This window comes from Patella vulgata, chromosome 4 (assembly GCF_932274485.2).
Source record: "Patella vulgata chromosome 4, xgPatVulg1.2, whole genome shotgun sequence".
Lineage (NCBI taxonomy): Eukaryota > Metazoa > Mollusca > Gastropoda > Patellidae > Patella > Patella vulgata.
The window spans coordinates 34,913,892-34,941,254 of NC_065882.2; the positions used below are offsets into that span (position 1 = coordinate 34,913,892).

Consider the following 27,363-nt stretch of genomic DNA (forward strand, 5'->3'; position numbering starts at 1 on the left):
ATGATTTAATATAGACCATATTCGTGTAACATGACAGTCAAGCAACTTTTAGTAGTAGTTATAGTCATGGAATTGAAATCTTCGGGATATTTTCCCCCAATGCATTCAGATACAGATATCACGTAATACAGATATCAAGTTTTCCAGACTTTCTGTCAAAGTGCGTGAAATATACTGAGCGCCATGGAAAACGCATCACCTTTTTTCCCAAATATTTTATTACTAGGTGGTTTTGTATGTATAATATTACGCAATACTATGAACTATTGTTTCACACAAAGCCCCCAAACGCAAAAAAATATCGGCCCGTGTGCCAAAAAAAATTGTACGAGATGCACATGAAAACCCCAATATTCACGTGCAGCATTGTGTGTGAGCGCTTTAAAAGCATGTTTTCAACTTAATGTGCAGTACATGAACTGTGAAACGTCAATCTGTCGTAATTTTTTGTTGGACGTGTGAAGGAATCGAGCTAGAGATGCCGAGACTTACTGAAAATCAACGGAATGAAGCCATGGGAATGTCCAGGGCTGGCATGTCTACACGTCCTATTGCCAGACACTTCAATTGTCATCCGTCCACTATTGTAAGGTTGGTGGAACGTGTTCGAGTTACTGGATCAACACGTGACCGTCAACGTCCTGGTCCACGACGCGTTACAACCCAGGTTCAAGACCGCTACATCCGGGTCACTCATCTGCGTGACAGATTCCGCCCAGCGACTCCAACAGGTGCAGCATTCGTCGGAAGACAAGGACCAGTAAGTGCCAACACCGTAAGACGTCGTCTAAGAGAAGTAGGACTCCGTGCACGACGACCTTATGTTGGAGCTATCCCCAGGGATCATCACGTCTTGGGGAACGTCTTGCAGACTGCTGCGTCTTCGAAACGAATCGATGGGGTGGGGGAAGTGTAATGGTGTGGGGATGCTTCACATTTCATCACCGGACCGCCCTACACATTTGCAGGGGTCGCGTTAATGCTGTAGCCTACCGTGATGATGGCCCGTGGAGGACACATGCGCTACTGACATCTGTGTCAATCTTTTGGTTTTGACCCCTCTGACTTTGTACCCTTGATTACAGATTAAACATCCATAAGTGTACAAATGTGTTGTTATTGATGTGTTCCCATTTGAATATTGTTCACAATAAGAATCAAAATAAATAAGATATGTTTACAGGATGCGTTTTCCATGGCGCTCAGATATTAAACTACTGTCTTCGCTATATTAAAGCTGTCTGCGATAGCCGCTTAGGTATAAGCGGACGTTAACCCGACGAATTAACGAACGCCATGCTAACAAAAATAAACCGCTTTCGTTCTTGCTATAATAGTCCAATAATAAATGCAAAATGATGCAAAATGAATAAGGACGGAGGGCCTAACAAGGACAGCTGTCTAATCGTTCGGATGGGACGAAAAACCGAGGTCCCGTGTACACATTGGCGTGCACGTAAAAGATCCCTTGGCAGTTGGAATTCGATATAAGAGTAGGCCGTAGCGAAGCTGCCCGGGCAAAATTTCCCTCATAGCACACTATATGGCGTATGCCTGTCTTCATTAGCCCAGTTTAGGAGCAGAACAGTAGGACGTTAAACCCGATTTCATTTCATCTCATTTTTGCAAAATGAATATATTGAACATTTCATTCAAACTACATTATTCTGAGCGAAGATAATTAGCCTATGAAGGTTTGACAAGATGTGTGCACTGATTGTAACCAATATACTGTTTGTTAGAAGTTTAGCCTCGCTTATCCATTTTTAGATTAAATCATTAAATGGCTGAACCTTTCTAATCCACTCAAAATCGGACCTATCAGATGGCACCGAGACTTGATTTTTTTTTTGTAAACAATATTTTATTTCAAATTTATGAAAAGAGATCAGGGAACAGGCATAGCCTATATCACCCCTCTGCTTGTACAAAGAATATAAAACATATAATAAACAGATCTGCTATGTACATATTATAAAATAATGGTGAAAAACATATAAATTAGATAAGTTATATAACTTGAATTTAAATTGTTCTGAGTAAATCAGATATTGAATCGTCTGGTGACATCGAAGTATTCATGAACTAATTTAAAGATGTTATTTGATGTAGCCTGATTTTCTATGCCAAAAAGAAGTGGTTTAATGGGTTACTGGTGAGATGGTAAAAGATTTATAGTGTTTTTCCGTGCATCTGAATACAGTGGGCAACAGCAGAGAAAATGTTCAGAATCTTCAAAGCGATGACCACAGCTGCATGATGGATCCTCGGAGATATGTCGTAAAAAATTATGCCCATTTAGGTCGCTACAAGTAAGCCGCAATCTACTATGTATAATCTGGTTCTTTCTTTTGCCCTGTAGAAATGAATTTGGAATAATAGGATCGTTTAGTTTTAGATTTTGTTTGAAAGTAGTGAGAGACGGAGAAATTCTTATATTGATATCAAGTTTGTTCCATTCTTTGGTTGATGAGGGTCCGAAAGAGTTCGAAAATTTTTTTGTTCTACATTGGTATTCTGAAAGATTGTCATTGTTACGAAGATGATAATTTTTGGGTCGGTACAGTATTAAGTCTTTTAGGTACGCAGGTGTCAGGTCATTAATGATTTTATAAATAAGTGTCAGTTTGTGTCGTTTGCGTCTTTCTTGTAGCGTAATAAACCCGGTTTCGTTATATAAGAGTTTATGGCTGGTACCCCTTACAGCCCCAGATATAGTTCGAAGTGCATCTAATTGTAAGTTTTCTAGTTTGTTAGTATGCTCATCAGTGCACCCATCCCAGATTACATCACAGTAATCGAAATGGGGTAAAATAAAGGAAGTGTACAGAGTATGCAGGGATTTTCGATTAAGCCTATATTTGAGTGACCTTAAGGAGTTAATTAATTTGCTTGTTTTATTGATAATTGAGTCTACGTGAGGGGGCCATTTGCAGTTTGACTGAAGGGTTAAACCGAAATGTTTATGTTCGTTGACTTCTTTTATTGGAATTTGATTAAATCTAAGTGCTGGTAGTGGAGGATTTTTCTTGATAGTTAGTGCCAGTGTTTCGCTTTTCAGGGGGTTAAATGATACCAGCCATATTTTAGCCCATCTATTTAGTTTTTCTAAGTCGGTATTGATTGTATCGGCATTTGCAGCTGGATCATCGATTGTTAGAAACAAATTTGTGTCGTCAGCAAATAAACGGATGTTTGAATTTATATTTTCTATTATATCATTTATGTAGATTAGAAATAGAAGGGGACCGAGAACAGAGCCCTGTGGAATAACGGATGGAACTGTTCTGGGGCGGAGGAGGCGCCATTCACAACAACTCTTTGTTTGCGGTTAGTTAAATAATTTTTGAACCAGTGAAGGACGTCCCCTCTGACCCCAGCCGCCTCAAACTTATGTCAGAGACCAGCGTGCCAGACTCTGTCAAAAGCTTTACTTATGTCACAGAACACTGCTCTCGTATATTTGCCTTGATCGATGGCTTGACAAAACGTGTGAGTTAGGTCAATAAGTTGATAGACGGACGATTCACCGTGAAGAAAGCCGCTCTGAAGTTTAGTAATAATAGAATTGTCATGGAAGAAGTTAAAGACATGTTTGTATATGCATTTTTCGAAGGTTTTAGCAAGAATACTTAAGAGAGATACGGGTCTATAGTTTCCACAATCAGTTGGGTCGCCTTTTTTGAGGATGGCAGTAATGTTTGCGAATTTCCAAATATCAGGTACGATTTTACTTTTTAGGGATAAATTAAATATATTACATAAAGATTTAGATATTTCTTCAGATAATGATTTCAAAAGTTTTCCGCTTATTTCGTCTGGGCCATTAGATTTCGATGAATCAATTGTTAGGATCATGCCCTTAACTTCCTGTGGACTTAGTTCAATGGTACACAGTGAATTATCATTAATGTGGGAAGAAATGCATCTGTGCTGTCAAGTGATGATTGGGTTATGAAATGGTCGTTTAAACAGCCAGCTTTATCGGTTGGTGAAAAGAATGTTTTGTTGTCAAGTGTAAGGGAAGGTAATTCACTACATGTCTGTCGTGTTTTTTCTTAATTGTGTAAGGGGAGGTAATTCACTACATGTCTGTCGTGTTTTTTTCATAAATGAATTAACAAGTTGCCACCAGTTAATCTTATCGTCGAGTTTTTCATAATATTCGCGCTTGCATTTTCTTATAAAATTGATATAGTTGTTTCTAATAGTTCTGAAACTACGTCATGTCTCAGTCCTTCGTAGTTGGTATTTTTGTATTCCCAGATAGTTCTTTTATAACATCTTATTTTCGACAGTACACAGGGCAGTGGTCGCTACAGAAGTTATCAAGACATCCTGTTTCAGTCGTGAAACCTGAACAATTGGGTATAATCAAATCAATAAGAGAGCTATTTCCTTTGTTGTCGTATCTTTTAGGTTTGTTTATTAGTTGCTTCAAGTCGAAAAGATTAATGGCGTTATGTATAAAAGTATTGTGTTTAAAATTCATATCGATATTAAAATCACCTATGAAAAAACATTTATTTATATCATCATATATTGATCTTGAAATTGATTCAGTGATTTTATTATTAATATCAGAGGTCGAGTTAGGGGGTCTGTAAAAATTTCCTATAAGTAAATTGATATTATTTGAATTGATTTCTAGCCACATGCACTCGAATATATACTAAAACACCACCCCCGGTCTGTCTGTCCTGTCTTTTCTAATGGGGTCGTGAAATGACGGGATAGTTCGCATATTAGTATTTATCGTTTCGCCAAGCCATGTCTCACTTAGCGATATTATATCAAAATTATTTCAGAGTTCTGCTATATTGATATCAATTTTATTTCTAAGGTTTCTTACATTCGGGTGCACGAGAGATAGTGTATCAGATGGACCGGGATTTACTTCGATGTCACCAGAAAGAAATAATGTCAACTGTGAAATATTTGGTTGATTAACAATTTGTTTTTTGTCGATGATGTTAATAAATGTCTAATTATTAGTTTATATAACATTTCAGGCCCAAAGAAAGACCTGCAATAGGCAGATTTAGCTCTTGCATAATGTATTTTTAATTATGATTATCAATAACTTGCCCATATGTTTGAAATAACTTCCGGTAAATAATTTCCGTGTACAATTTAATATTCCAACGCACAAAACGTTCTCGCTTGAAAAACTGGACGCAGCACAAACATTGACATAGGAAAATACAACAATGGAATCTAATTACGGTACTCAATTGGGGAGATCATTTTGTACAAAGGGGTGACAATATGTCGTATGGTATACCAATAATCGATACATTTCCTTATAACAATGTAGTAAAAACTATCGAATTTGGTGATTAATATGCACTTCTCTTAGATGGTTATGCTGGTTTTGTTATGTAAACCGCCCAAAATGGCACTTTTACTTCTGCGAAATGAAATGGGGTTTAACGTCCTACTATTCTGCTCCTATACTGGGCTAATGAAGACGGGCATACGCCATACAGTGTGCTAAGAGGGAAATTTTGCCCGGGCAGCGGCACTATCACCTACTCTTATATCGAATTCCAAATGCCAAGGGATCTTTTACGTGCATTCCAATGTTTACACTGGACCTCGGTTTTTCGTCTCATCCGAAGGACTAGACAGCTGTCCTTGTCAGGCCCTCCGTCCTGCATCACTGACAAGGGGAAACCACCTCGGAAAATCGGGATGAACTTTCTCGGCCAATGCAGGGATCGAACACCCGACCTCCAGGCTAGCGAGCCTTTTACTTCTGCGGATACAGGCTTACAATAGACACCTTTGACACGAAAGCAATCTTGAAATATACACGATTCTGCTATGAGCTTCATTTTGTTTGTAATAGCTGTTTCAAAAATAGGAAATATTTCGTTTATATCTGACTCAATTAGTGGTATTTTCATTATGAATGAAATTTATATAGCTTTCTGTTGAAATATTTCGTTGCCCAAACTCACGTCGCGTTTTGTTTATATTGAAACACGTGGTTGTCAAAATCAGTTAAATTTTATCCCCTCTCCACTCCAAAAACATATTTCGATTTGTTTGTTATACCAGTGACAGGCGACATTTTGTATTAAACTCTGATGAAAAAAGAGTAAAAAGGTTGATTTTTTCAACTTTTTCTATGCGATTAAATACTTAATTGCAGAATGGATTACATTTTACAGGAGGTGATTTCAAAAGTGTCCCAAACAAAATACGAGCACAATAATTAACATCTCCTTGACGGACAAGATTTTGTAACAAAGGGGAATAACACTGAATAATTTATATGGACGAAGACTAGCAATTTATAGCAATTCTCTTTTTTGTTGACTTTTTGGTCTGGAATCGAAGAAGTGTGTTTGAATTTCCATTTTCTGTCAGATTTTTGGGTAGGAAGGGACAGGAAGCAAACAGACATGAATTAGGGTGATCGCCTACTAAAATGGCGTTTTTTGGGGTTTTGTTTTAAGTTTATTGGCTTAATAATACATCAAAACAATTTTCAAAAGTACATGCGTTGACATAAGAATACAATTGACCGGCTTAAATAATATAGTATACACTGTACCAGGGTTAATCGAGGAATCACGGTTGCGATACATCATACTGCTATTTACATGACGTTACTCTCTATAGATTTCTTTGACATGGCCTAGAAAAAAAAATCGAAATAGTCTATGGTCACAACCCTTCTATAGTTTTATCAGATGAGTGTGACATGTTAGGCTCGTTATGATTATGAGAAGATCATTGATATGACAAAAAGCTAACCCAAGGCATGTCTACATGTAGTAATTCTTAATGGATCGTCTTGAAACTTGGCATATACTTATGTCTTATAGCCTATTGTTTTGGTGCATGCGTCGTTCGAATGGGACGGGAATCCCGAGCTCTTGCCTACACATTGACGTGCACGTAATAAAAGAACACCTGCCAATTGGAACTTGAAATAAGAGGAGGTTGTAGTGCCATACCCATGTCTTTGTTAATAGTTTGTAAATTCTCTACAGGTAGCAGTTATTAACATATTTTGTTTAAATTCGGATTGACCAATCATTTCAATATAAGGATTGTATCTATTTATATATTGGTTCATGCCCAACCACAAGAGGCAGTGTCGTGCCTACGTTTTTGCTAATATTTTGAGGCCGCAATACTTAAACAATGGTCTTGAAACTTAGCACACTATTGTCTCTTCCCTAAGGAACTCGTCCATTATTTTGGTAAATGCCCAACCCACAGGGGTTTGTCACGTCCTCTTGTTTGTGTCTCGCTTAAGTGTAGCAGTTCTGAATGGATCATCTGGAACTTGGCATAGTTATTCCTTACTCGGCGCCTCCGTTTTTGCTAATATTTTGAGGCCGCAATACTTAAACAATGGTCTTGAAACTTAGCACACTATTGTCTCTTCCCTAAGGAACTCGTCCATTATTTTCTTAAATGCCCAACCCACAGGGGTTTGTCACGTCCTCTTGTTTGTGTCTCGCTTAAGTGTAGCAGTTCTGAATGGATCATCTGGAACTTGGCATAGTTATTCCTTACTTGGCACCTATTGGGTTAAGTGCATGTTCTACCCCCTGGTGTGTTGCCACGGCCATTTCGGAATGGATCATGCTCAATCAGAGATTGTACCATACCCATGTTTTTGTTAATATTTTGTGGGCACAATTCTTAACCAATTGTTTTTAAACTTGGCACTCCTCTTGCCCCATCCTAAGGATACCACCTATTGCCCAACTCCTAAAGGGAGGAGGAGATACCATCCCACTTGTTTGTGTCTCGTTTATGAGCCACAATTCAGAATGGATCATCTTGGAGCTTGGTATATTTATTCCTTATACCCTAAGGATAAAACCTATTGATTTTCGTGCATGCTCGCCCCAGGTGTCGGTAAACACTGTACAGATCGCGATTCTTTTTTCAAATAATTGGCATGATCATTTCTTTCAAGGAAAGGATGTACAATGCATGCCACGGCCACTTTATCGTGAATATTTAGTCTGTAAACACCTTTCACGTTGTGATTCTTATGAAAACTTGTTCCGGTTAAGCATGAACATGTCTGTAAAGATAGGACTTTCTATTGATTATTAACATATGTTGTCCATATACGAATGATTATTTATTTTAAAAAGACAGACCTATTGATTTTTGTGCCCCCCCCCCCCCACACAAACCCAAACCACTCCCCTATTACAACCATTTCATATTTCATTCTCTTCGTTTCAAAAACTAGCATTTCATCCAAAGTAGGAATGGGGGCGTATCATCTAGCGTTAGTAATGCTCTTCAAGACATTACTTTTTTTAATTTATACAATTTGATTTCTTTTGCAGTCTTTAGATGTTTTTGTAAATGATTATTATGCTGTGTAAATCCAGAATTTTTAAAATGCAATCCCATAATGACACACAACTCTAGTTCGGCGCAAAATTAAATTGACTGGAATGCTAAAGCACAGGTCGAAATTTCCCAATATTCAACCAATATTTTTCTCTTTGTGTGTTAAAATTGAAGGTTTACACGTCCGTCCGTCTGTCCTTCACACTTTTTTGGGACACACAACAACTCTCCTTCTAATTGAGCTAGAATGTTCAAACTTGGTGTGGGTGTTTATTGGGTCAATGCCTTGATGGAGTTACAAGATGAGCATTTTCTGTTTAGGGTAAGCAGATATAGGCGTCCATTAGGTGAATGTCTTGATGGCGTTCGATGATAAACATTGTCTGCTTACCGTAAGCAGAGATAAGCAATCTGATTGGGGCTTGCTAACTTTGCTTTTAATTAAGTGAGAGTGATGAAACTCCCGGGTATAGATTCATTATGTCATTACCTGGACTAAGTTCGATGATGAGAATTTTCTGCTTAGGCTAAGGAGCGATAAACAATTTGATTGGTCAAGATTTTAGAACATAACAACTCTGCTTTTAATTAAGGTAGAATGTTTAAACTTGATGTAGATGTTCATTAGATGAATGTCTTGACTGAGTTCAATGATTAACATTGCGAGCTAAAACTAAGCAGAGCTAAGAAATTTCATTGATCGATGCTTTGGTACAAGACAAATTTGATTCTATCTGATAGAGAATGACGAAACTTAGTGTATAGTTGATAATCAGTTTGATTGCTTGATACTTTTGAAAAATATAAATGTGCGATTAATTAATATGTGTTATCTATATAATTTGGGATACCGGCGGGGGACATCAGCCTCACTTTTGGCTTGTTTCTTCTAGACATTGTTTTTTTTAAATTCATACAATTTGAATTCTGCTATCTCTAGGGGGTTTTTTTGTAAATGATTTTATGCTTTGTATATGCAGAATTTTAAAAATGCAATAGGGTTATGGCACATAACAACTGTAGTTAAGATCAAAATGAAATTAATTGGAGGAATGATTTAACAAGCAAAGGTCCCAATTTCCTAGTATTCAGCCAATATTTTTCTCTTTGTGTGTGGTAAAAATAAAGGTTTACACGGGTAAAACATAGCCACGCAAAGCGTAAAATGAAAACATCATGTGTTGAAGATCTACCAAACGATAAAATATTAGCTGCACTTACGGTACTTTGATAATCGTCGTTTCCCGGTGTCTGTGATTCTCCCAAAGACGGCGAATGGGAAAGCCAAAATATAAGAATAATACGACTTGATGATCGAGACTTTTTTTTTATTTCCCGCGCATTTTTTTTTATTCTGCGTTAAAATATAGAATTGTCGGAGAATTCATCACAAAGCAAAAGAATACTCTGTGCTGATATTTAATATTTAGGCCTAATGAATTAAGCGAATAGAAGACACGTCTTTAATAAATGGCATTTAAAATAGGCGTCTTATCAACATAGAGTATTTCGTTTCGTTGTAAATTATCCGACAATTCTATATTTTAGCACGGAATAAAGAAATACGCGATAAAAAAAGAAATCTCGATGATCAAGTTAAATTATTCCTAAACTAGTGTCCAAAAGAAACGATACCACCTGTTTGCAACGACAGAAAAGAAAAACTAAACAAAGCAGAAGTTTAGGATTAGTGTTATTCTTTTGAGAAATCCTTTCACAACATCTGTACACAAAATCATTTCAATCAAATCTGTACAATCAATATGACAAGCCGTTAAAGATCGGTGGGGTTGAAAAATAAACATTTCGTTACAACACTGATCACAGAAACAACGGGAAATGACACACCACATGTCTAAAAATCAAGTCAGTAGCGGGTATGTCCACCGTGAGCATCAATACATGCCAGAACACGCCTGCGGGCTGATGACGTTGGGAGTGATTTGTTGCCATTCCTTGAGGAGACATCGTTCCAAGTCCTGCACGTTGACTGGAGGCACAAGGCAACGTCGGATTTGCCGATCGAGGTGGTCCCATAAGTGCTCGATGGGATTCAAGTCCGGTGAACATGCGGGCCATGGCAAAACGTGTACGTTGGCGTTGGCAAGGAAGTTCTGTGACCATCTTGCTGTGTGTGGCCTTGCATTGTCATGTTGGAAAATGATTCCACGAGGCTGTTGCTGCAGAAAGGGCACCACAACAGGCCGTAAGAAGTCATAACGATAACGCTGTGCATTCAGGTTTCCACGAATTACGACAAGCCTCGCTGTGACGTCACCACATATGCCACCCCAAACCATTAACCCTCCACCTCCAAATGGCCGGACCTGTAGGACACTCTTCGGTATACAAGCTGCCGTCCATCGTTTCGGAACATGACGAATCTGCTCTCGTCAGAGAACATAACACGTGCCCAGTCCCGCCGTTGCCAACGTCGAACTCGCCTGGCCCATATCAGTCTGTCGTGCCGGTGTCGAGGCTTCAGGTGCGGTCCGCGGTAGGGATGACGTGGCCGGATACCATACTGCCGTAGTCTCCTGTAGACGGTCTGTCGACTGATCCTGTGTCCCAGTGCTGTCGCCGCCGTGGATGTCGCTGTTACGGTGCGGTTCCTCAGGTGTAATACCCGGATGTAACGATCCTCACGGGGCGTGGTTACTCGTGGTCTTCCATTCCTGGGCCTGTCTGACGTATGACCTGTCAGACGGAACCGCTGCATCAACCTGGTGATAGTGATGCTTGCGCAGCCCAACCTTTTGGCAGAAGTTTAGGATTAGTGTTATTCTTTTGAGAAATCCTTTCACAACATCTGTACACAAAATCATTTCAATCAAATCGGTACAATCAAGCCGTTAAAGATCGGTGGGGTTGAAAAATAAACATTTCGTTAGAACACTGATCACAGAAACAACGGGAAATGACACGATCCTCACGGGGCGTGGTTACTCGTGGTCTTCCACTCCTGGGCCTGTCTGACGTATGACCTGTCAGACGGAACCGCTGCATCAACCTGGTGATATCGATGCGTGCGCAGCCCAACCTTTTGGCGACGTCGACATGTGACGCCCCTTGTTGAACCATTCCAACGGCTCTCTCTCTCTCTATATGGCTGTCATACGTGGCATATCTTGTGTTATTTTTGTTGCTGTGATATCAACGTGTCTGATCAGCCGTTTTATACAGAGGGAAATGTCACTTTCACGAAATTTACGTTTTTTCCCTCAAATGATCAAGTGTTCCCGGTATTTTTATGGACTACGAATACGAATTGCATCGTTGGTATCGTTTCTTTTGGACACTAGTTTATTTTTTTGGCGTTCTCCGTTCGCCGTTTTTGGGAGAATCTCACACACCGATCGATTCCAGTAAAAGCAATAAATATATGGCATTTCCAAATTCCCTTATTTTTAGCACATTAAAAAGATTTGAGCTTACTTCGTCTCGACCGGAGATTTTCGGCGTATGCAGGTTATCGGTTACGTTCCTGGATTGTCCGGGTGTTGGTACAATCATGCCTAAGCTATTAGTATTCATTTTGAGGAGTGGCAGGGATTTATTAGTAGTTGGTAGTTCAGTTTGCGATATGGAATAATTATTAAGTGAATTTATTTGCTGTATTAATCAGTTCAATCGTGAATTGAACACAGGATGCATCAATATAAGAACGATTGACACGAATGTACCAGTTAGTATTTAATGTTTCTGTGCGCATGACATCAAGTTTTGTATTTTCGTAATTCCATGTCACTCGTTTGAAGCATTTTTGCTCAGGAACACTAAATGAGAGCTTACAGAAAATTGGGCAATGGTCACTACAAAAATTATTTCCCCATTGACTTTAATGTTAATTCTCGTCTCTCAGACTGGCTCTAACTTTTCCCAAAATTTTCGTTGAGTAGAACGCTTTCTACTACAGATGGAGCAACTTGTGGCAACCTCTTGCATGAATATTCACCAAAACCTGGCAGAAAATGTATATTTTCTTCCCATTTACACCAAAAAGTCAACAAAAATCGCCATGCAAAAGGGGGAAAAAGAGAAGGGGGAGAAGGACTAAAAATAGCCTTGATCCTTGTTGCGTTGGTGATGGCCGAGGAATATTTGTTGAGCTGTGTCCTATACAGGCGTGAAACTTCAGGTATAACCAAAAGGCCATTTTTATTTGCTTCCCATGTGTTCTGGCAACATGCCGGTGAAAGAAAATCAAAATCGAGGAACAATTGCAAAAATGATTTCCTTTTAAGTATACATGCTGCTTTATGTACAGCGGTGCATCTCAGGTCCACGAGCCTTTTGTGCTAAAGTTTTAAAATCTGGTTATTAAAGGCAGTATTTGAGTTCTGTGAAATAATTAGACAAGTTACAAACAAACTACATATAATTCAAACATATAATTCTTTACTGCCATGTCATGAAAAATGTACAAAATTTACATGTAGCATCTGTCAAAATACCAATAATTTTCCACCTCTTAGATAGCTAGACTGGCAAGAAATATACTTTTAGAAACCGCGGACAATATACAAACAGAAAAAAACACAAATCAGCTGCATTGATTGTAATTTTAGAGATCTAATATTACCAAAGGAATCTGTCTAACAGCTATGCTTTACCATCCCTGGCAAACATATGTACATATAAACTCAAATTTGTGCAATAAATATGAATCATGGTTAAAAATAGGCCTTGATGAATGAAAAAATGACATATTTGGTCTATGATCACCCCCCCCCCCCCTAACAAAAGGGTCATATAATACACAATTTTCACAAATTTAGGAATATTTCAATGTTTCCAACATCTCAAACCTCAGACGTACCATACAAATCTTTATTGCAATTTTTGTGCTGAAGCAAGATATCTGGAGCTTTACATCAATTTACATCTTAGCAACTTGTAGAGTTCTTACAAACAAAAAAGTGGGTACGGTACCACACCCCAGGGGGTAAGGACATGTACCAAAATAAATAGTTGCTATCCTTACAGGAATAAATATGCCAAGTTCCAAGATGATCCATTCTGAATTCCAGACTGTAGACAAAAATTGGGCATGGCTCTGTCCCTGGTGGGTTGTACATGGACCAATATAAATAGGTAATGATAATAATAATATGTACATTTATATAGCGCAGTAATATGTACTCCATGCACAGAGGCATGCCCACAGAACATACAGTTAATTGATTAATCATGATAACATTTCTCAAAAAGATGGGTTTTAAGTCTTGATTTAAAACAAGAGAGAGTTGGAGATGATTTAATGATTTCTGGTAGATTGTTCCACTCTTTAGGTGCATTAACTGCGAACGATCTGTATCCGAATGATTTTAGCTTCCACCTTGGGCAACACAACTGATGAAGTCTGTTTGATCGGAGGTTACGTGAGGGAACATGTATTTGCATAAGGTTGGATAAGTATTTTGGAGCTAAGCCATTTACACACTGATAAGTCAAGGACAGGATTTTGAAGATGATTCTTTCATTTATTGGCAGCCAACGGAGTGATTTCAGAACAGGAGTTATATGAGAGTATTTTGATGATCTGGTAACAATTCGAGCTGCGGTATTTGTACAAGTTGAAGTTTTTTTAATATTGGCACTAGATGTTTCTGCTAACAAGCTGTTACAGTAGTCAATCCTTGAGAATACCAGAGAACACACAAGTGTGGCAGCTGCTTGCTGGCTAATCAAGTGTCTTATATGGCCAATGTTTCTGAGCTGAAAATAGCATTTTCGACAAATTTCGCGAATGTGACTGTCCATTCTTAGATTAGGCTCTAAGAGGACACCTAAGTTCTTCACAGTGTCTGATGGTGGAATTATTGCATCTCCTACAACCACACCATTTGAACCTGGATTTTTCAGACGAGTATTTGGACCAAAGAAGATACATTTCAACATGTTTCTTGTCATCCAGTCTTTAATGTCATGTGTACACAATTTGATGTCAGAAAATTTTTGGGATGGAACAGTTTTTGAAATGGAGTAATTTGCAGTCAGCTGTGTATCGTCTGCAAAAGAATGTCGTCCTAGACCATGTTTATCGATTAGTTGTCCTAAATTCTAAGTATACATCACAAAAAGGACAGGTCCTAGGACTGATCCTTGTGGAACTCCACAGTTTAACGGAATCTTGTCTGATTTCACTTTATCTACTAGAACAGATTGGAGTCTATTAGTAAGGTATGAATCAAACCAATTTAATATGATACCATCTAGACCAAAGTCATGTTTAAGACACCCAAGCAGCCTGTCATGATTGATCGTGTCAAAAGCTGCGGATAAGTCCAAAGAGACTTCCAGCATCAACAGACATTCGAATATCATTCGAGGCATTTGTCATCTAAGCTTCAACTACAAGCATACTTGCGCACTAAACTTATTAAAACCTTTAAAAAGTTTTATGGCCGTCATATTGATTTGATTGATAAATATAACGTGTCTCTCTCGGCTATTATTCTAGATATATTTAATTGACACGTATACTATCTCCCTGATATTGTCTACTACATCGTTAACACAGTTCATCGCGTGCATTTTGCATACCGATAGTTCATTGGCCAATCACGCTATTTTACTGACATTTCGCCTAATAGTTTGGATGCAGCTATGGCGGGTGTGGCGCCAAGCAGGGTAAGCTTACTCTTCCGGACACCTGTTACCACTGTTTGTCGTGTATTTTGTACACGGTGAGCAGTCCATTTGCTGATTACACTATTTTGCCTGATTACACTATTTTGCCTATACCGTTTGTTTTAGGAACACAACCGGTGTACGCTGTCATTGATAGTCCATTGGCCAATCACGCTATTTTACCGAGATTTCGCCTAATAGTTTGGATGCAGCTATGGCGGGTGTGGCGCCAGCCAGGCAGGGTAAGCTTACTCTTCCGGACACCTGTTACCACTGTTTGTCGTGTATTTTGTACACGAGGAGCAGTCCATTTGCTGATTACACTATTTTGCTTGAATACACTATTTTGCCTATAACGTTTTTTAGGACTTCGAATTCTGTCTTATGGTTTGGATTGTTCGTACTTGGTTTTATTTTGTCACTCTTAACAGTCCAGTTTCACATGATATGCGGATTGGAATTCATCCATAAAATCATGATGAATCAGATGGTCCATAAATTGAGATTTGACAGCCTTCTCTAGTATCTTAGAAAGAAAAGATAAATTGGAGACAGGGCGGTTGTTTGATAGGGAGGAAACTTCAAGATGGGGTTTCTTTAACAGGGGCTTAACCACTGCTTTTTTGAGACTTTGGGGAACAACGCCACATTCCAAGCTTTTATTAATGATACACGTTATGACTGGGAGAAGCACACTCACATAATCCAAGAGGAATTTAGTTGGAACAGGGTCTAACTCACTGGGCTTAGAATCTTTTATTATTTTCAATACTTGATCTTCCGTATAAGGTTTGAAGAAACAAAGAGACGGTGGAGACGGCCTGGATATGTGTTGTGATGTATATATAGTGTCATTTCTTACTGAATTAGGTAAGTCATCTCGGATTTTATCAATCTTCCCTTTGAAAAAACTTGCAAAGTCATTTTCCAGGGTGGTATAATCTTGTGCTGCTGGAAGTGGGGACGATATTCTTTGTCCTAATAAATCAAACAGATGAGTGAATAAAGCCTTAGAATTTCCGGAATTGATTAAGATTTGGTTATTGTAATAATGAGTTTTCACATGTCGGAGTTTATTGCTCACATATGATCTGGCTTGACAGAAAATTTGTCTGTGTACTTCAAGTCTTGTCTTCCGCCATCTTCGCCCAGCTACCTGTCGCTTACCGTTCAATACAGCAATTTCATCAGTGTACCACGGGGCATGGGATTTGACACGAACAACTTTGGATTTACATGGAGCGTGTTTGTCCAAAAGGGAGGTAAGGGTTGAATTGTACAGGTCAACGAGTTCGTCAATCTTCTCAGGTGTATTTTTTTTTTAAAGAGGCTTGAATCTAACAAATCCTTTTCAAAATCTTTCTTTGAGATACACTTAATGTTTCTGCAATCTATCACCTGCTTTGGGTTTCGTGGTTTAGAACAATTCAAAGATATTTTGATCATAAATTGATCAGACATTTGATGATCTTTAACAGAGACTGACTGAACTACTGAATCAAATTGTCGAGAAACAACCCAGTCAATGATGTGTCCATTTTTATGAGTGGCTGTGTTTACGTGCTGGATAAGCTTATGAGTATTAAAAAGACTAAGAATCTTTTTGACATATGGTTGATGCTGTTCATCATAGTGGGTATTCAAATCACCCAGAAGGAGCAGTTTCCCCTTTTTGACACTTAAGGAACCTAGAAATGTAGATAAATCGTCAAGGAATTGACCACATGTCAGTTTGTTTGTTCTTGATGGAGGGGGCCTATAGATACAAACAGCACGAGTGGATGTTTTGCAATGCTTGATTAATGTCTCAATATATTCAAATGAGGAGTACTTAACATGTTTCGGGGGGTTTAGAATCTTAACATTCAGCTGGTATTTATAGATAACAGCGACTCCACCACCTACTGATGTATTCCTGGGAACATGCTTGAACGTATAGTCTGGTGGGGTTAAGTCAGCTATTTTAGCCTCATCGCCGTTTGACCGTAACCAAGTGTCTGTTAGATACAGAATATCAATTTGATTTTCAATGATAAAGTCGAAAATTTCAAGTGTCTTGTTACGGCAGGAACGTGAGTTTCGGAGAAATAGATTCAGTTGAGATGACTTATGCTGCGGATAGACTTCTACAAGGTTTCTTATATTGGTGTCTGTGGAAGGGTGTTGACAGTTTTTGTTTTCAGAATTTAATGTCTCATGTACCTTAATAGGAAAGATACCCTGATCATAGTTCACCTTACGCTTTCCTCCCCGACTTCTCCGACCACTGCGAAATATACCAAGATGTTTCAGAAAGTTAACCTCTAAATTTTCACAAATTTTTTGACCAAAGTTTTTAATTGAGAAAAGTTTTTCCTTTGAATACGTGTACATCACTGTGTTTAGATGAGTAGAAACCGGGTTTAACAAACTGTTGAATAGAGAAAGTTCAATGAGACAGCTCACAAACACTAAACTAGTCTACAACATTTCAGTTTTTCGCTGAGTAATTATACCTCACATTGTTTAGATGATTAGAGTTTGAGTCTTACTTACAGATAAATGATAACAGTTCACTAAAAACAGCTCACAATCACCAAACTAGATAACAACATTTCATTTTAAATCCATTGTTTAAACAAACTTGTAAATAATTTTTAAAATCCAAAAATTCACAATGAATTTTTTTGCACAAAGTAATCCTGATGATAACAGAAAATGACAGAACAACTTTGAAAGTTGTACACAATGAAATAACTCCAAAAACTTAGAACAAACACAGAGCTAAATTACAGTGGCTGCCTGTTAGGCGCATAACATAACATCGAAAAAGATGTACAACCCTGTGATGGACCATTCCTTGTTGGATCCAAATCTGTTAATAATTATAGCCTATATATCATTTAAAGACAAAATATTAACAAATGGTAGGTGTGGCGCCGCCCCCCAAAAAGGGGGTGGGGCGTGCATCAAAATCAATTGTTGCCGTCCTTAGGGTATAAGGAATAAGTGTACCACATTCCAAGATAATCCATTCAGAATTTTGGCCGTCGGGAGCTAAATTGGGCGTGTCTCCGACCCTGGGGTTCGGGACATGCACCAAAATCAATAGTTGCCGCCCTTAAGCTATAAGGAATACATATGCCAAGTTCCGAGTTGATCCATTTAGAATTACAGCCTGTATACAATAAACACAAAAATTGTACGTGGCTCTGCCCCTGGGGGTTGTACATGGACCAATATAAATAGGTACAACCCTATGATGGACCATTCCTAATTGGATCCAAATCTGTTAATAATTGATGCCTATATATACTATTCAAAAAAAGTAGGGGATATTTGATTTTGGGGGCATAATACTAAAATATGCAAATGACTACGAAAAAAGTCACTATAGAACCTAACAGAAGAAACATTTCCAGTTACATGTGACGCCCAAACGCACCAATAGCTACCGCATGGAATGCAGGTGATGCTTGGGATCATCATGGGGGTCCAACCCAAGATTTGCACGACTCTGACTTTGAATGTTACAGTCAGTGTGGCATTGAATTCCAGGGTGGAAACATCAGTTTAATTGTTTTAGTGACCAGAAAACAAATTTTGATATGCGTCGGCTTACCCAAAATGAAAGGTTACGTGCCCTTGGCATGCTACAGATCGGCACAACACAGGCGGTTGTGGCGCGGACGATGAATGTTTCTCAGTCTGTCATAAGCAGGCTATGGTCCAGATACCGTGATACACAATCTGTACAGGACAGACCACGCTCAGGTCGACAACTCAAGCCCAGGATCGATTTATCCGTACCTTGGCCTTGAGAAATCGTGTCATCACAGCAAATCAGATCAGCACTCGTCTTCAAACAGACAACTGGTGTGAGAGTGAGTGGCCAGACGATTCGGAATCGACTGCATAGGGGTCACCTTCGCGCCCGACGTCCTCGCGTGATCCCTTGTTTGAGAGATCATCACATTCAGGCAAGGCGTCGTTGGTGTAGGGATCGTCAACACTGGGATAATCGACGCTGGAGCAATGTGATGTTTTCAGATGAGTCAAGGTTCACTGTTGATTTTTTGGACAGACGTAGGAGGGTGTGGCGTCGTCGAAACGAGCGCTTCAAAGACGTTAACGTCATCAGACATGATCGATTTGGGGGTGGTTCTGTTATGGTGTGGGGAGGCATCACTGTTGCTGGAAGAACGGCTTTACATGTTGTTGCAGGGCGTGTTACAGGCCAGTACTACCGGGACAACATCTTGGCAGTCCATGTTGTGCCGTTCGCACGACGTCATGGCCGCCGTTTCATCTTCCAGGATGACAACGCAAGATGTCACAGGGCCAGGATCGTTACAGGTTACCTCCAACAACAGAACATCACCTTGGCCAGCACTGAGTCCCGACCTCTCCCCCATCGAGCATGTCTGGGACATGCTTGGACAGAGGTTACGTCCTGCCAATGTCCAAGAACTTGCTGCTGCGTTGCAACAGGAATGGGACAATCTGGACCAAAATGACCTTAGACGTCTCATTAGGAGTATGCCACGTCGGATCAATGCTTGTTTGGCAAACAGAGGAGGATTTACCCGTTACTGACTTGGTTGTGATGCTGTGGTAACTTTGCTGTTTGACCCCGGGTATCATTTTACCCTTATAATGGTCAGTCTGTGCCTTACTTAGTCTAACGATCATTTGGAATAAATCGATGAATGTGAACTTCATTTCATTTTGTCATTTGTTTCTTCGTCAGTTTCATTAGGTGACTTTAATAACACTTAAAAATCAAATATCCCCTACTTTTTTTGAATAGTATATCATTACAAGACAAAATATTAACAACCAGGAGATCTGTTTGCGTTTCGCATGAAAAAAACCTAAATAGTTGGTATTCAAAATATGCAAAACAGCAACAACAAAAAAAAAAAAAAAAAAATACCGTCAGTACGATTTAAAAATCAGGGAGGCACTTTAATCAAATCATTCTAGAAAACGACTTACAGTATGTTGACACATTAGTGATTAATTTATCACAATTCCAAGACATTACGAGAAGGTTTAGAGTCTGTACACAGTCTATACATCAGTATCTGGTGTGTTCACCGCGAGTGTCAATAATAGCAGCGCAGCGTTTGTACATGGAGTGGACCAGACGATTGATGAACGCCATTGGCACCTGGAACCACACACTCAGAAAGGCCTGGCGCAATCCATCGACTCTGTATTGTCTCGGTACGACGTTATTAAGTCTCCTTTGAATTTCATCCCAAAGATGTCCAATCGGGTTTAAGTCCGGACAAGGGACTGGCCAGTGCATAACGTTGACACCGTTCTGCTGTAGAAAGTCCCGAGTAACTCTGACGGTGTGGGCACGGGCGTTGTCATGCTGGACCAAGATTTTGGAACACCACAGGACCCACTCTCTGGTTCAGGCCGATTCTATCTCAAACCATTATGCTTGGACCTGGCCACGAGTCTTGTTACATGACACATTGGTCAGAATAACTCTGACTACGTCGACGCCATATTCTGGTATCAACTCTCATCTGTAAACAGAACAGTTCTCCATTGCCTGTGTCGCCAGTTCTGGTGTTGTTGGGCAAACTGTAGACATTCACGTCGATGGCGAGGGGTGAGGATCGGTTCACGGTAAGGTCTATGTCGGCGCACTGTAGCGGTACTGATGGGTCTTCCGTGTGTTCCCACTGTCTGGCGTGCTGTCTCAGATGCCTGTGTGGGGGGATTCTGCACGTTCTGCCGAACAACATGGCGGTCTTGTTGCCTTGTGGTAACCCTTGGTCTACAACAACAACAACAAAAAACGTCAGTACGATTTAAAAATCAGAGAGGCACTTTAATCAAATCATTCTAGAAAACGACTTACAGCAAAAAAAAACAACCCAAAACGTCAGTACGATTTAAAAATCAGAGAGGCACTTTAATCAAATCATTCTAGAAAACGACTTACAGTATTTTGACACATTAGTGATTAATTCATCACAATTCCAAGACACTATGAGGAGGTTTAGAGTCTGTACACAGTCTATACATCAGTATATGGTGTGTTCACCGCGCCGTCTTCATTAGCCCAGTATAGGAGCAGAACAGTAGGGCGTTAAACCCCATTTCATTTCATTTCATTTGTGTTCACCGCGGATGTCAATAACAGCAGCGAGCGTCTGTACATGGAGTGAACCAGACGATTGACGAACGTCACTGGCACTTGGAACCACACTCTCAGAAAAGCCTGGCGCAATCCATCGGCTGTTTTTGCTCTGGTACGACGTTATTAAGTCTCCTCTGAATTTCATCCCAAAGATGTCCAATCGAGTTTAAGCCCGGACTAAGGGCTGGCCAGTGCATAACGTTGACACCGTTCTGCTGTAGTAAGTCCCGAGTAACTCTGGTGGTGTGGGCACGGGCGTTATCATGCTGGAAAACGTTGTTTCGTTGAAGTGCGAATTGTGGTATGACGTGGGGTGTGAGAGCTTGATCGATGTAGTGCACTGCTGTGATGCTGCCTCCTCTCCCTGGACCAAGATTCCACCCCAAACCATTATGCTTGGACCTCCCCATGTGTCTCGTTCCATGACACATTGGTGACAATAACGCTGGCCACGTCGACGCCATATTCTGGTCCTGTCATCTGCAGTTGATACGCAATACCGACACTCATCTGTGTCGCCAGTTCTGGTGTTGTTGGGCAAACTGTAGACGTTTACGTCGATGGCGAGGGGTAAGGATTGGTTCACGGTAAGGTCTACGACAGTGGATGTTCTCTCTGGTGAGACCTCGGCGTACTGTATCGGTACTGATGTGTCTTCCCAGTGTTCCCATTGTCTGACGTGCTGTCTCAGATGCCTGTGTGAAGACATTCTGCACGTGCTGTCGCACAGCATGACGATCTTGTCGCCTTGTGGTAACCCTTAGTCTACCAGTTCGGGGGCGATCATCCGTGGTGTTGGTGGCCCGAAAGCGTTGCTGAAGCCTGTAGATGGTCCGAACATTGACCTGGAAGTCATTGGCAACGGCTTGGGTTGTGTGGCCTGCGTCGAGTCTTCCAAGGGCCTAGTTCCTCTGAGCTGTCATGAGTCGTGGCATGCTGCTGACGTTGTAGTGTGAATGATTCAACCAGGTATTGGGGTGCATTTTATAGGGGTGGTCCCAATGAACAGCACTTGGAGCATGAGTTACATGAACATCATGGAGAACACATTACCATCTCAGGTTCCGTTTTTGAGAACATTTCCTGGGTTCAATTCTGTGTTTGGGAAGGAGCCTTATTGCTCAGGTGAAATTGAAGATGTGGTCATAAATATACTATAAAAACATTTGGCAAGTTTTATGCAATGCGTCTATTCAGAGTAACACACCAACCTGTCGTTTGTTTTGCTGCTTAGTATATTTTATGGAAATGCACGTATGGAAAAGAACAAAAGAAAAGTTTCTGTATGTTATAGTGAAATATGAAAATCTTAGAAAGGATGACAGACGAGCAGCTAATGGCATTGGCAATATTTTCGTCAACCTGAAACCCCTACAAATGAAACCCGGGGAAACATAGAAAATCTTGTACATTTTGATAAAGGGTATATGATTTCGAAAATATTGAGACTCAGCCCCTTTTTTAAGCAGGCCAAGAGAGATTACTTTGTAATGACACGACAACTTGGTCCCACCTCTTTCTTCCGTGGCTTTTCTGTTGCTGAGACTTGTTGGAAGCATCTGTTACGAATACTTGGGAAAGTGCAAAGTGGAGGGGAATTTAGTGGTGAAGAAATAGAAAATATGGATTGGAAAACTAAGTGTAGACTTGTGTCATCTGATCCCGTAACCTGTACCAGACAGTTTGATTATCAAGTCAATCTGCTATTCAAATATCCCTTGATAAAAAGAAATTCGCCCATTGTTAAGGTCACCGACTTCCTTTATCAAGTCGAATTCCAACATCGTGGTTCGCCACACATACATAGCTAATTGTGGGTTGAAAATGTCCCAATTTTCGGAGAAAATAGCAAAGATGAAATAACTTGATTTTATTGAAGGGTATGTCCACCCTGAGCTCTAACACATGCCTGAAGTCGCCTTGGCATGGACTGGCACATATATCTCACTACACGCTGTGGGATTGTTTGCCAATGATTTTGGAGTGCCTATGCCAACTCTGCAACAGTTCGTGGTGGTACGGCTTGAGTTCAAACCCGTCGTCCAAGTTCACCCCATGGGTGTTCGATCGGGTTCATGTCGAGAGACATTTCAGGCCAATCCATAACACGGACATTATGATTGTTCAGAAAATCTCTTGTCAACCTGGCAGTGTGGGTCGGGCATTGTCATGCTGGAAAACCATCTGTCGACGGACGCCATGTTGAGCCATTGACAGATGGAATTCGATATAAGAGTAGGCCATAGTGCCGCTATCCGGGCAAAATTTCCCTCATAGCACACTGTATGGCGTATGCCCGTCTTCATTAGCCCAGTTCGGAGCAAAACAGTAGGACGTTAAACCCCATTTCATTTCATTTCTTTAGATTCCAGACTCGGGCTTAGGACAATATTAAATGATAAATAAATGAAACGTTATCGCGTTTTGCCTCAACCACCAAATTTCGTTGCGGTTTTTCATATAATCCGAAAATACTAGTCTTTGTACGCACTATGTACGCAGCGTACGGTTTATCCTTAAAAATTGGTATTAATCTAGATTAACTCTAATAATAACAAGTATCTACTTAGTAACTACTACAGACCCAATTCGTCACTGTCCAATATCAATCAACATATTTTTAATTCTTTTCAACAAACTATTACTGATCATATTGATAAGTGCATACTATTAGGAGATTTTAATATTGACGTACATATAAAATCAACTAGTTTTATTAACGATACAAATAACTTATTAGAACAGACCCAGTTAGTAAGTAAATCAACCCATTTTAAGCAAAACCGGTAAGCAAAATTCCCTACTAGGCCAGTAACTGACATTGAATATCTTGCCACCTTTGCTCCTTCAAAAAGCAATTTAACATTTTAGTGAAAAAATGTGTTAATTATAGCATTCTCATTTCAAAAATCAAAGTTCTTAGCGACATACCCAGCAGTTTTGATAAAATCCGCTTTTAATTTTCGCGCTCCACATCTCCGCCCAATCAAACAAAATGGAATGTTTTGGGAGGTTCCTTGCTGATTAAAATGGTCATGTGACGTGACTCGACCAATAATGCGCTTCTTGACACCAACATGTCGGCCTTCAGTACAATAACAAAACTAACGAAGAAATGTATTATTCACATCGAATCAATTAAGATGAAGGTTCACAACTCTTGACTTACATTTAGATAGGACAAATTTAGTACCATTGCTGCAGAGATTCGCTGAAAAAAGACGGAAATGCAAAGGTTATGGCTAAGATTCCAGATGATGGCGAATCTACGACCATATTATAAGGTCCATGTTCCGGTACGACGAATTCAAAAATAATATCAGGGATAAAGTGTTTCACTCAGTTTGCTAACAGAAGAGATACAAAAAATAGGTTCTGATTAGTAGGATCAATATTTCATAAAATGGTTACAGTTGGAAGACCAGAAGCCATTAATTTTTGCCAAGGTAAGCAGTTAGTTGAAAAATAATGTTTAGAAAGTTTGTTAATAACTAAATCTACATTTGTTCATTATTATTTTATTATTGTATTTTGATAAATGAGTTCCTGTATGCAAACTCACAGTGCACATTTGATATTTCGAGGGAGTTAAATATCTATTAGCTTGACAGGCAAAGTGCTCACATTGCACAGCTAACCATAGAATGTAAACAAACTTGTGTTTTTCCTGATATAACCCACCTGGGCCTTGATTACGGACAATAAATTCAATTCCTTTATTCATTTATTGATTTCAGAACTGACAGTTACAGATTATCCTGTTATTTCATTCACCATTACATAATTTAAAAGTGAAAAGTTATATATATTTTACCAACAGAAAATATGATGAATAAATTACCATCCTAATCTACTGATACAAACAATACTGACACATCACCCTTTTTGAGGAACTGGGTCCAACAAGAACTTTGTATGATTAATGCCAATTCGTTATGGATGGGGAATAAATTCTACTTTAGACTGTGATATTACAGTGACAGTGATGATATTTTGTTATAAACATTCCTCATTTTTGCATTATAGGGTTTTAATTTGTGTTTCTTATGTTCACATTTTGTGTGTACACTAAATGTTTGTATAAATACTGTCTATTTTTGAAAAACTTTTATGTTGTTAATAACCGCCCTCTCTTCAACAATGTGTATATTTACACATTTACACATTTTTTGTGTACACTAAATGTTTGTATAAATACTGTCTATATTTGAAAAACTTTTATGTTGTTAATAACCGCCCTCTCTTCAACAATGTGTAAATAATAGATTGGACTGTTGAAGAGAAATGAACTGAGCTTAACACTCTAGTCCATAGACCTTTGTGGGTTAGTCCCCTAATTGCCAAATAAGCAATCCACAGACCTATGCCCTTGGCCAAATCTGGAGTATATTTAGACCTTTTCTTTCTTGGAACCGAGGGGGGGGGGGGGGGGTGGCTTAATGGTTTAATATGTGCGCGTTTGATTGAGTCAGGTGGCATGGTTTTGATTTCAAGCTTGTACGTGACAAGGAGTCCGACCTCAAGTATTTTACGTTTCCTCCACAGCTATATGTTGTCCATTGCCAAGCGCTCTGTCCTACACCACTGACAAGGGGGAACCATGTCTGAAAATACAGATGATCTTCCGCGACCAACACAGGGATCGAACAAGGGACCTCACAGTTTTTGAGTCACCGTGGCCCCCAGTTATGAAACTTTTCTGCGCCATCTGGGGTAATGAAGACAGGTATACGTAAGATTATAGTATGCTATGAGGTATTTCTGCTTAACAGCAGTGCTATGGCCTAATCTTATTTCAAATGCTGTCAAAGGGTTCTTTTACGTGAAAGACAACGTGTACACAAGTTTTCGGGCCTATCCGAATATAAGACACGGTTCCTTGCCAGGCCATCCGTCTTGCACCAACGCTGGAAAATCCTGAGGTATTGTTTTGGCCAACATTGGTTAGGATCGAACCCAGGTCACCATGGCTCCTGATTTCTGTACCAACCAGGCTGATGAAGACTGACATACGTATGGAAGCCGATGGTTATTATTTAGCTCCTTTGGGGGGGTTGGATGGCCGAAAGGTTAGCATGGGCGCGATGTATCATGAGGTCTGTTATTGAGTCAATTGGCGTGGTTTCGATCCTCGGCTGTTTGTGACAAGGAGTAGGATCGGCTGTTTGTGACAAGGAGTAGGATCGCCTGTCAAACCTCGTGGGTTTTCTCGAGGTCCTCCGGTTTCCTCCCACTGCTAAAGACCCCTACGCGAAAGCGGATTATTGAAATAAAATTGAACCCTGTGTCAGTCCCAAAATGACCTAGTTTGTATCGAGTGGACGTTAAAACTCATCCCCCCCCCTCTCTCTCTTTAGCTCCTTCTGGGCTTCACATGCCAACCGAGAAGCTGCGACAAATGGCCAGTCTCGTTCAATTGTGGGTCCGATTACCTATGAGGTTCAGCGCAAAGGGAATAAATAATCAATACGAAGCCAAGAAACCTCTTAATTTCGCCTTGTTCATTTCTGTCCATTGAACTGTTAACTCATATCAAACCAAGTCGCAAGAGAAGTGACTGATTAAGACCGCCATGTTGTGCGACAGCACGTGCATAATCCCTCCACACAGGCATCTGAGACAGCACGTCAGACAGTGGGAACACATGGAAGACCCATCAGTACCGATACAGTGCGCCGACAACTCTCTGAGAGAACATCCATTGTCGTAGAGCTTACCGTGAACCGATCCTCACCTCTCGCCATCGACGTGAACGTCTACAGTTTGCCCAACAACACCAGAACTGGCGACACAGGCAATGGAGAACTTTTCTGTTCACAAATGAGAGTCGGTATTTCGTATCAGCTGCAGATGGCAGGACCAGAATATGGAACAAGACTCATGGGGAGGTCCAAGCATAATGGTTTGGGGTGGAATCTTGGTCCAGGGAGAGGAGGCAGCATCACAGCAGTGCGCTACATCGATTAAGCTCTCACAAACCACCACATCCTATAATTCGCACGTCATCAAAACAACGTTTTCCAGCATGACAACACCCGTGCCCACACCACCAGAGTTATTCGGGACTTTCTACAGCAGAACGGTGTCAACGTTATGCACTGGACAGCCCTTAGTCCGGACGTAAACCCGATTTGACATCTTTGGGATGAAATTCGGAAGAGACTTAATAACGTCGTACCGAGACCAAACACAGCCGATGGATTGCGCCAGGCTTTTCTGAGAGTGTGGTTCCAGGTACCAATGGCGTTCAT

The 27,363-nt window shown here is 40.0% G+C and overlaps 1 long non-coding RNA gene across 1 annotated transcript in view; it reads right to left on the bottom strand.

The window, feature by feature from the left end:
• Nucleotides 1-27,363, bottom strand: part of LOC130012486 (uncharacterized) — a 177,727-nt gene that overhangs the window by 102,901 nt on the left and 47,463 nt on the right. The window lies entirely within an intron of this gene.